The following is an 11566-nucleotide window of genomic DNA, read 5'->3' as shown; positions in this document are numbered from 1 at the left end:
CTGCTGTTCTCTCCCTGTCTGGGGCCTCCTTTTCCCCTGCCGCTGGCTCCCTGGAGGAAGTGGAGAGGTCTTATCAGATCCCCATCTGTGGCCCCTGGGCAATAGAGCATCAAAACCTGCCCCGCCTGGCCTCCGCCTTTTGGCTCTAGGGCGCCAGTCGGGTTCCCAGAGATGGTTGCACTCTCTTTAGCTGGCAGGAGGGCACCTCCCACTCCCTCTCCCTTCCCTTTCCCTCCTCTCTCTTCTCCCTGCCACCCCCAACCTGTCTTTTGGCACCGTGGGAAGCTGAAAGCTTTAGGCAGAGAAAAGACGTAGGGTGTTTTTCATGAGTTCTCAAAGGGACTCGGATTAGTAATAATAGTGATAATAATCCTAACTGCTACTTCTGCAGGAAGTGCATTGATCTCATTTATTCTTTGAGACAATCTGGGGAGGTAGATTCTATTATTCACATTTTAGAGATAGGGAAACTGAGGATCGGAAAGGTCAAATTGCTTGTCTGGGGACCCACAGTGAGTTTTATGGCAGGATTTGGACCCAGTTCTGAGTGGCTCCAAAGTCCATGCTTGTAAATGCATTTTCCCTTTCTCCACACTAACAGAGTGCCTCCTATGTGCCAGGCACCCTGCTGTGTGCTCAGGACAAAGCCCTGTGGTCAAGGAGCTCCCCTTGGAGTGGCCTGTGAGGCCTCCACACCCTCATCACTGACAACCTCTGGGGGGTGCCTGTCCTCCCCACCTGTCACTGTCTCACCCAATTCTCCCCACCTGGTGTAGGGATGGGGGATATTACCCCATTTTGCAGATGGTGAGATGGAGGCACAGATGTTTCTTTTTCAGTGTTGACCAGCCAATAAATGGCAGAGCTGGGCAGAGTCCAGGCCTTCATAACCCATGGTAATGACCATTAAGCCCATGGCGATGACCCCTGGTCGCATGCGATTGAACACCTGGGTCCATGGCGATGACACTGGGCTATAATCAAGACGCAGTAGGCCTCATGGCAATGACTGGCTGGGTGATGCTGGCTCCCGGGACCTGCCATCCCATGGCCAAGTAGGCAGCACTGTTGCTCTCTCTTACCCCCAAGCCCACAGTATCTGCCACAGGATGCCAATGGGCCATCCTCCCCTTGGCCCAACACCTCCTGAGCTCTAGTAATGATGAAATGATGGCATCAGTGGTGAGCACAGTCATACTCCATTCATGTATTCGTCGTTCACTCAACAAGTATTTATTGAGTATGAACGACCTGAGAGTCTCTGCAGGTTCCTACGTGAGGCATTTGCTTTCATCTCTGCCACTTACCTGCCGTGTGGCCTTGGATAGGACTTGGAACCTCTCTGTGCCTTGGTCTCCTCGTCTGTGATATGGGCATAAGGAACACAGATGGTATCCGAGGCTGCCGGGGCTTAGCTGCGGAGAGTGGTGCTGAGAAAGCCTCCTGTGCACCAGGCCCAGTGGTGGGGAGCCACTGCCCCTGAGCTGCTGGGAGGAGGTAGAGCTTAGCAGTGAGGAACATGGGTTTCTGTCCCTGCAAGCACCTGAATCTCATGGCCTTCACTGCCTTGTGTGTGAAATGAGGCAAAGACAGGATGACCACAGAGTGATTGTGAGGGTGAAATGAACTCCCGAGAGCTTGGCTGGGAGCCTGTGTGGGAACTGCCCTGTAATGTCACCTAGCAAGAGGCCCAGTATTAGACGTTAGCCATCCTTCGACATTAGCTATCATTAGACATTAGCGATCATAGCAGTTAGACTTGGGGAGAAGGCAGGAGCAGACATTCCATCAAAAGATGTTTGTGAGAAGGTCAGTCCCTGAAGCAACACACAGGGGTGTCCTCCACACCTCGAAACATCCTTGCCAAGGAGAGGCTTCCCCAGTCCTGCCAAACAAATCTGTGCCCGTGGTTCACACTTCTCGCCTGCCTTCTGTGTGGGCAAATTTCTCAAAACCCTCAGGCCCTGCTGGGTAACAGAGGATCAGACAAGAAGTCCCGAGAGTTTATTCTTTGGAAAGAGGTGCTGACTGTTTCTGTATCTTCACAGGAGAAGCTGATCTTTCTAAGGTGCGTTTGTGGGACACAGAACGTGTCTAAAGGGCAAAGAGCAGGTTAGAATAAGACAGTGGAGGCTTCTGCCCTTGTGGAGCTTATGGTCTGGTCAGAAAATAAGCAACTGGTCAGAAACATGAGATGGTCTGTGAGTTTCTTGGCAGTCGTATGCTGTTCTGGGGGAGGTATTCATGGGGCTGTGGGAACTGTGATCATGTGTTTGGGCCCTCCTGGCAGTGCTTCTGCCTGCTCAAGTCCCCTGACTTCTCAGACGCTGTTATTTACCTGTGCATGGAGACAGTAATGGTTGTTAGGACCAAAGGAGACAGCACACAATGCCAGCACATGGCAAATGCTCCACGAACAGTGGCTGATGTTCGTTTATTCCCTAGGGAGATTTGCACCAGGGGGAAAGGTGCTGACCACCACTCATCAGAATCCTAGCTCCAGAGGAGAGAGTTGGTGGGTTTGCAATACGTGAGGAGGGACCAGAAACCAAGGCGCCAGATTATGAAGGGGCCGACCTGAGGCCTGCTGAGAGCCTGAAGAGCAAGGGTTGAAATCCCGAATGGGGTCTTTCCAGCTCTGTGATGCTGGGCAGGTGACCTAGCCCGCCCGTGCCTCAGTTTCCCCCTTGTGGAATGGCAACCATGATAGAGTTGACCTCCTGGGTGGTTGTGAGGACTCAGGGAGGTGGCACTGGCAATGCTCTCGGCCCAAGGCCAAGGCTCCCCAGTGCCAAGCTCTCCCCATAATGATTTCCTCTGCTGAGCGGAGGCAGATGAGATCAGCCTCTTTCCTCTCAAGGAAACTCATCTGCAACTGGTTCCAATAAAGCCAGGATGGCTGGGCCAAGGAGGACAGGAAATGTGGAAGACCCAGGGCTCCTCCCGTGGGCCCAAGAGCCGGGTCACACCAGGGTCCTCGGAGCCCCTCCTGAGGACTTGGAGGCCAGAGGGCTTCCTGGCCAGAGGTGGTCAGCAGCACGCTGGGGTGAGGGTCCTTGGGGGAAGGGCACACGTACTACCCTGTCTCCTTCTTCCTCAAACCCCCTTCCTCCTCCTAGGCTGGCTGTTGACATGGTGAGGAATTGCTCCCAAGGCAGTGTGGAAACACAAAAGGACGTGGCGCAGCAGCAATAAATCACGATTTATGTCCTCGGAGCTGCCAGAGGACACTGGGGCTTGTCATGATTTCTGGAGATTCACTGAGCCAGATGACAAGCCAAGCTCTGATGCCCCTGTGGTCAAGTGCAGATGGGACCCGAAGTCCTGGCCTGGGGAGGTGCCCCTTCCTGCAGGGCTGACCGAGGATGCCCAGGGAAGTCAGCATGGGGAATGGCTGGATGCATCCAGGGGGCTCTGGCCTCTGAATTACCCCCGACACCCGGCCGTGGGAGCATTTTGGCAAATTGGGATTGGAACACCTGCTTGTGTTGAGGGTGTGCAGGTTCCTGAGGCCGACTTTGAATTAGTGGTGGGAACTGAGGGCTCTGGACAGCTAGAGCTTTTTGGTCCCAGCAATGCCTGGGTGGGGCTGCCTTGTTGGGGTCCTCATGCATCAGGAGCTTGGGTCCTCTCCTAATAGTGTAGCGCTCGTCGCCCAGGGGCTGCTCCCAGCCTAGGATGCTGCAGAGATCTCTGGAGAGACCCTCAGAAAGGCCACCACGCTCTGCCCCTGCCCTTGGTGGACTCCAGGCTCCTGTGCTCCAACACAAAGGGACCAGTGAGGCCGGGACCTCTGCCTCTGTGTGGCCCACAAGGGGGTTTGGGGGCTTCTGTAATGTGCCTGGCACTGTTTTGGGAGTCGGGTGTGGCAGGAGCAAAATTGAGTCACTTCCTGGGGTGCGCAGGCCATGACCATCCGGCCTGGAACATGCTGGGGGAGGGGGTTCAGTGTGTGACGGCAGCAAAGGGCCTGCTATTCCTGTCAGCTCCTCCAACGCGCACACCAGCCCTGGGGAATGGGGAAACTGAGGCTTCCAGAGGGCACACGACTCGGCCAGACTCATGTTGGGTAAACATAAAGTAAACCTATGCATAAATGTAGGGCAAATGCAAACAAAATATCGAGTAAGTATAAATATAAATAACAATAAAAATAAAAAGCCAGTAGAAATATCCAAATAACTATAGAGTAAATGTTAACATTACTATAGAGTACATAGTCAATATCAATAGAAATATCAAATCAATAGAAATAGAGAATAAATAGAAATATAGAATAAATAGACACAAAAATTTAGAGTAAGTATAAATCTAGAATAACTATCAATATCAATATAGAGTACCAGGGGCATGCAGAGCCTTGGGCAGCCGGGGGCTCCCCTGAGGAGCACCCCCAAGGAAGCCTAAGGCAGCAGTGGGTTATCCAGGCTGGGAGGGGCGAGAGGCTGAGGAACTGCCTGAGCAAAGACCTGGAGGCCGAAGCTGCAAGTGAGTTGAGGAGCAAAGGGGCCCTGTCTGGTGCAGTACAGATGAGGCATGCGGCCGCCTGGGAGACGGTGGGTCTCAGGGACAATCGCCTTCTGCGGTTACAATATTACTTTCAAGAGAGGCTGCCTCCTGGCTCCCAGCCAGCAGACTCCAGGACTGAAACCCAAAGGACCTTGTTCTGACTTGGTTTCTGCCAGTTGGTATTGGCTGTTGTCTTCTCTGCCTGTCTGCCTGTCTGTCTGCAAAGACCACCCTCTGGCTACAGATCAACACCTGTGGCATTGTGAGTGACATGCTTCATGGGGGAGGGGTGCCCGCACTGTGCTCTGATCAGATCTCTAGCTTTTTCTGGGTCATGGACCCTGTGGTAGGTGGGCTAAACCTATGAGGGCATCCTCAGAAAAATGTTTGTAAATGCACACATTAAAATGTGCAGGGTTACCCAAAAAACCCCAGCCTATGATATAGAAAACAGCTATCAAAACCATTGAACAAACCGATTGGTACATACACACCAGGGAATACTATGCAGCCATAAAGAGGAACACGATCACGTCTTTCACAGGGACATGGTTGAAGCAGGAAGCCACTGTCCTCAACAAACTAACACAGGAACAGAAAACCAACTACATGTTCTCACTTATGAGTGGGAGCTGAACAATGAGAACACGTGGACACAGGGAGGGGAACAACACACACTGGGGCCTCTTGGTGGTAGGGTCGGGGGGAGGGACAGTGTTGGAAAAAGACCTAATGCATGATGGGCTTAATACCTAGGTGATGGGTTGATGAGTGCAGCAAACCACCATGGCACACATTTACCTACGTAAAAAGCCAGCACATCCTGCACATGTACCCCAAAACTTAAAATAAAATAGAATAAAATCAACAACAACAACAAAAAAACTATGATAAAATATATATGTGGGGGTTTCTTCATTAGTAGATTAAATGACAAGCTCTAGATGCGGGGCTGGAGTCTAAGTCCCATAATTGCAAAGTGGTGATGAGCATAAACAGCACTTTGAGAGAACTGTAATGACTTGAGATGTTGAGAAAGCATCTGTGAGTCTATTGGTGACAAAGTCACAACCACTGCTAATGCCCCTATGGCTTGTGCCTACATGCATCATCAAAAACAAAAGTGCTAAGTATCAGCACGGGGCTAGTTAAAATAAAGAGGGATCTTCATTTAATTTCATGGACTTCTTGAATTTTGGGGGGTCCGTGGATCCCTTTTCTGGAAGAATACCTTTCCTGGATGTTGACAGCACAGACCCTTTTCCTTGGGAGTGGTCATAGTCAGCTTAGTGGTATCTAGAGTCACTTTTCCTAAAAGGGTTGTGGGATCTGGGGCTTGGGACAGTCCCTGGTGTTAACTGTTGAAAATGACGTGTAATAGGTAGAACATGCTTTCTCAGAGTCAGGCACTCCTTGAAGCCCCTTATAGGCATTACCTCATGTTACACTTACAACCCATCTTTGATATAGGCTATTCATTCATTTGAATATATATTGAATATCTAGAATATGTTAAAAGCTGTGTTAGAGGCCGGGCGCGGTGGCTCAAGCCTGTAATCCCAGCACTTTGGGAGGCCGAGGCGGGTGGATCACGAGGCCAGGAGATTGAGACCATCCTGGTTAACACTGTGAAACCTTGTCTCTACTAAAATACAAAAAATTAGCCGGGTGTGGTGGCGGGCACCTGTAGTCCCAGCTACTCGGGAGGCTGAGGCAGGAGAATAGTGTGAACCCAGGAGGCGGAGGTTACAGTGAGCCAAGATCGCGCCACTGCACTCCAGCCTGGGCGACAGAACTAGACTCTCAAAATAAATAAATAAATAAATAAACAAACAAACTGTGTTAGATGCTGTTGGCACCGATGGCATGCCTTCTCTCATGAAGCTTATGATGTAGTGGTAAGAGACAGACATTGACCGAGTAACCACAGGGAAACCAAACGGTGCCCTGTTTTAGGACACAGTGGTTATGAAGAGGGAATTGGCTTAGCTGGGTGGATCTTACCTATGGAAGGGTGAGTGAAAGGTGGGCTTGCCTAAGAAGCCCACCACCGAGTGAAGATCTGAAGGGTGGGAGTGGCTTTGTGTAGCCATGAGGACGAATGCCCCAGGCAGAGGAATAGCTTGCATGGTTCTCATGTTACAGAGAAGGAAACCGAGGCTCAGAGAGGGTCACACTAATCATGATGGAGTCAAGATGCTAACCCAGGACTGACTGATTCCATGGCCTCTTCTCTTAGCCAGGTGCTTAGGGAGACAGTTTGTAGTGTAGAGTCAAATACCTGTGAGAGTCATCTGAACGTTGTGCTGTTTACTTGCTGTGTCCAGCAAGATTCACTCAGGGCATCAGTGACCTTTGAAGGTAAACTGGTCCCTTAACAGCTGTGCTGTTTAAGGCAGGGATGAGAAAGTCATCCCAAAGGACCTTGGAAATCTTTGCTAATAAAAAGCCACTGGAGACTTGGAGGCAGAGAAATGCCGCCAGATGTCAAATATATTGTGAAGAATAAATGAATATTTATGAACCTACTCGTTGAATTAAATATTAGACCACCATTATCCTGATTCCAAAACCAGACAAAGACATTACAAGATAAGAAAACTACAGGCTAATATCTCTCATAAACAGAGACACAGATATCCATAACAAGTATTATCTCATTGAATCCAGCAATATATAAAAGGATAAGATTACTAAGATCAAGTAGAGTTTACTTCAGGAATGGAAGGATAGTAAAACATATGAAGATAACGGAATATTAACAGAAAGAAGGAGAAAAAAATCATACAATTATCTCAATACACGCAGAAAAAACATTTCAAAATTCAAAACCAATTCATGATAAAAATTGTCAGCAAACTAGGGATAGCGGAAAACTTCCTCAACATGACAAAGATTCATTGATAAGCGAAAAACCTACAGCTACTATTGTGCTTAATGATAAAGACTGAATGTGTTCTCCCTAAGATCCAAAACTAAGAAAAGATGTCCCCTCTCACCACATAGTATTCAACAGTCTCCTGGAGGTACCAGCCAATATGATAAGGCAGTACAAAGAAATATTGATTAAAGAGAAAGAAAAAAAATGTCATTCTTCCTAAAAGGCATCACTGTATACACAGAGAACCCTGGCCGGGTGTGGTGGCTCACGCCTGTAATCCCAGCACTTTGGGAGGCCGAGGCCAGCGGATCACCTGAGGTCAGGGGTTCGAGACCAGCCTGGCCAACATGGTGAAACCCCGTCTCTACTAAAAATACAAAAATTAGCTGGGCGCAGCGGCAGGTGCCTGTAATCCCAGCTACTTGGGAGGCTGAGGCAGGAGAATCTCTTGATCCTACGAGGCGCAGGTTGCAGTGAATCGAGATTGCGCCGTTGCACTCCAGCCTGGGAGACAGAGCAAGACACCATCTCAAAAAAAAAAAAAAAAAAAAAAAAAAAAAAAAAAAAAAGAAAGGAAAGAAGAGAAAAAAGAAAATGCTAAGGAATCTAGAAAAAACTTCTAGAACTAATAAAAGCGTGCAGTGCAGTAAGGGAGCAATCTATTAGGCCAATTTTAAAAACCATGCCAATGATGTTTCTATACAGCATAGTTTCTCCTTCCCACAGTTTTGCTTCTTACAGTTTCAGTTACCCATGGGCCACTGTGGTCTGGTAATAGGTGAGTATAGTACAATCAGATATTTTGAGAGAGAGACAGCACATTCACATAAATTGTATTAATACTATAGTATATTGTTACAATTGTTCTTTTTTTTTTGAGATGGAGTTTCACTCTGTCTCCCAGGCTGGAGTGCAATGGCATGATCTCAGCTCACTGCAACCTCCACCTCCTGGGTTCAAGTGATTCTCCTGCCTCAGCCTCCCGAGTAGCTGGGATAAGAGGTACCTGCCATCATACCTGGCTAATTTTCTGTATTTTTAGTAGAGACGGGGTTTCACCATGCTGGCCAGGCTGGTCTTGAATTCCTGATCTCAGGTGATCCACTGGCCTCGGCCTCCCAAAGTGCTGGGATTATAGGCATGAGCCACCATACCAACCTTCTATTTGATTATTATTTATTGCTGTTAATCTCTACTGTGACTAATTTATAAACTTTATCATAGGTAAGTATGTATAGGAAAAAACATGGAATATACAGAGTTTGGTACTATCTGCAGTTCTAGGCACCCACTGGTGTCTTGGGATGTATCCCCTGCAGGTAAGTGGGTCTACTCTAGCAGCAATTAATAATTGAAAAATAAACATTTAAAAGATCATTTAAAATAATGTCAGAACCATAAAGTATTTAGGGCTAAATTAAACCGTAAAACACTCGAGTTTTTTGGTTTGAGAGAAATTGCAGAGGGAAATTAAGGAAAACTCAAATAGAGTGATAGATCATGGTTGTGGACTGAAAGATTCATAGATTTGAAGAAGTCAGTTTTTCCCAAATTGATCCACAGATTTAATGTAATCCTATTAAAATCCCAACAATCTTTAAAAAAATAAAAGACACAGGCAAGTTGACTCTAGAATTTAAATGGAAATAGAAAGTACTTAGGATGGCCAAACAATTTTGGAAAACAAGGATAAAATGAGAGGACTTACATCACCTGATTTCAAGCCTTCTAAAATGTATTTTATTTAATCCAACATATTTGAGACATTATCATTTTCAATATGTAATCAATAATACAATTATGAACAGGACATTTTTACATTTTTTTTGTTCCAAGTCTTTGAAATATGGCATATATTTTACACTTACAACACTTCTCCGTTCAGATAAGCCACATTTTAACACTCAATAGCTAAGGTAGCAAGTGGCTACCATTTTGGACAGTACAGATTATGGACAAAAATTCACTTTAAACATTATCTCACATCATTTAAAAAATTAAATCAAAGTAGATCATGGACCTATATATAAAGGTCAAAACAGTAAAACTTCAAAAATAAACATAGAAAAAAGTCTTCACAACCTTGGGATAGTCAAAGATTTCTTAGGTAAGACACAAAAAGCATAAACTGTAAAATAAAAAAAAACGGATGATTGAACTTAGTCCACACTTAAAAGTTATATTCTTCAAAAGACAACATTAAGAAGATGAAAAAGCCCACCCCAGTCACTAACTGGGAGAAAATGGTTAGGATATCCGATAAAAAAACTTTTATCTAGTATATTAAAAACAAAACAACAACAACAAACGAAAACTGGCTACACTTAATAGCAAAAAGCCAACAAATACACGAAATAGTGGGGAAAATCGTAGAAGACATTTCACACAAAAGGATCTATGAATGGCCGATAAGCATGTGAAAGATGTTCAACATCATTAGTGATCAGGGAAATGCAAATTAAAACACAATGAGATAAATATGCATTAGAACGGCCAATGACAAAGCCTGACAGTACCAAGTGTTCACGGGGATTGGAGCAACTATAGCTCCCATTGCTTTGGCAAAGTGTCACGGTTTCTTACAGAATTCAACAAATATGTACCCTGTGACCCTGTAGTTTCACTCCTAGACATATCTTCAAGAGAAATGAAGATGTATGCCCACAGAAAGATTTGAACATGAATGTTCGCACTTACTTTTTCATTATAGTCCTGAACTAGAGACAATTCAAATGTCCATCAGCACGGAACAGATAAACAAATCGTAGCATATCCACACAATGGAGCGCTACTCAGCAATGACGAAGAATAAACTGTTACGTATAATAGCCCTGAATCCCAAAGACAGGCTGAATGAGAGAAGCTAGACCCAGAAGAGAAAATACTGCGTGATTCCACTTATCTGAACTCCAGAAAGACAAATCTAGTTTAGTAACATAAAGCAGATCAGCAGTTGACTGGGGCCAGGATTGGGGGAAGGGGCAGGGATTGCCTGAAAAGGGGCTCAAGGGGACATTCTGGGGTGATGGAATGAATATTCTCTATCTCATTTGTGGTGGTGTTTACATGGGTGATTTAAATTTGTCAAGACTTGTTGAAATATACGCTCAAAACAAGTGCATTTTATTATATGAGCCCGTTAATATTTCGGAGTATGTAAAGATGATGCTACAGTCATTTTCTTCATACATATTCAAGTGTATGTCGTGTTTTACAAAGTCAGAGTCATATTACATTGACTATTTTGTAATTTCCTTTTTCCACTTAATAGCATCTTGAAAACATACTTGCCCGTCCACAAGAGCATTTCCATACCCACACTTTCAGTGGTTGCGGAGGTACCAAACCCTATGGCTGTACCCTCATGTACAGCACCCAGTTCTGCCCGTGGGACTTTGAGTCTGGTTCCCACCGTCTGCTATCAAAACTGTACTCAGCTAAGCATCCTCCAGTTTCATCTTTGCTCATCAAATGGATGCTTTAGGCTGGTTTCCCAGCCGTGGCAGGGCGGGATCCGAGGGTGTGGACGTTGTTAAGGCTGTTGATTGGTAATGCTCTGCAACCTATGACGACTGTGGAGCTGGATCCCCCATAAGGGTGTGAGATGCCCTGTAGGCTGCATCCCAGGAACCAGCCAACTCCTGTTGGCTCCCTGCCCTGGGTTTTTTCTCTGCCCACTCAGTTTTATCGGAAGCGAAGAACTGAGGAGAACCTGCCAGCCTCCGTGCTATTCTCGAGGGCGTGTGGGTGGAGGTGCTCTGGGGAGGGCCCTGGCACCTGCAGGGGGAAAGATTCCAGCTGCTGGGAGCATTTCCCTCCCTCTGCACTCAGGGAGGCCTGTGAGTGAGAGGCTCTTCTGCTTGGCAGGGCTGGGCGGCAGCCCAGGCTGGGAGCCACACTCCCCCAGCACAGCCCACCGGGACTGGCCCTTCCTGTGGTGTTAGCTGGGGCACTGCGTGGGGGACCTCACTTGGGGCGGGGTGGAGGTGAGGGGGTGGGGGTGGGAGTGAGGATGGAGCCAGTGGCCCAGGGCCAGAGCATACCCCAAATTAGAAACCTCCGTCGTCTGTTCCAGCTGGTGTCTGAGAAAGGCTGCCGTGGTCAGCATGAAAGGTAGTGATTATGTGAGCGGAGTCTCTGCAGAGAGAAGCAGTAACCCAGGCCTCCGCAGCTTCT

Source organism: Rhinopithecus bieti, unplaced genomic scaffold, assembly GCF_001698545.2.
Source record: "Rhinopithecus bieti isolate Rb0 unplaced genomic scaffold, ASM169854v2 scaffold_1618, whole genome shotgun sequence".
Classification (NCBI taxonomy): Eukaryota; Metazoa; Chordata; class Mammalia; order Primates; family Cercopithecidae; genus Rhinopithecus; species Rhinopithecus bieti.
This window is presented reverse-complemented; position numbering follows the sequence as displayed.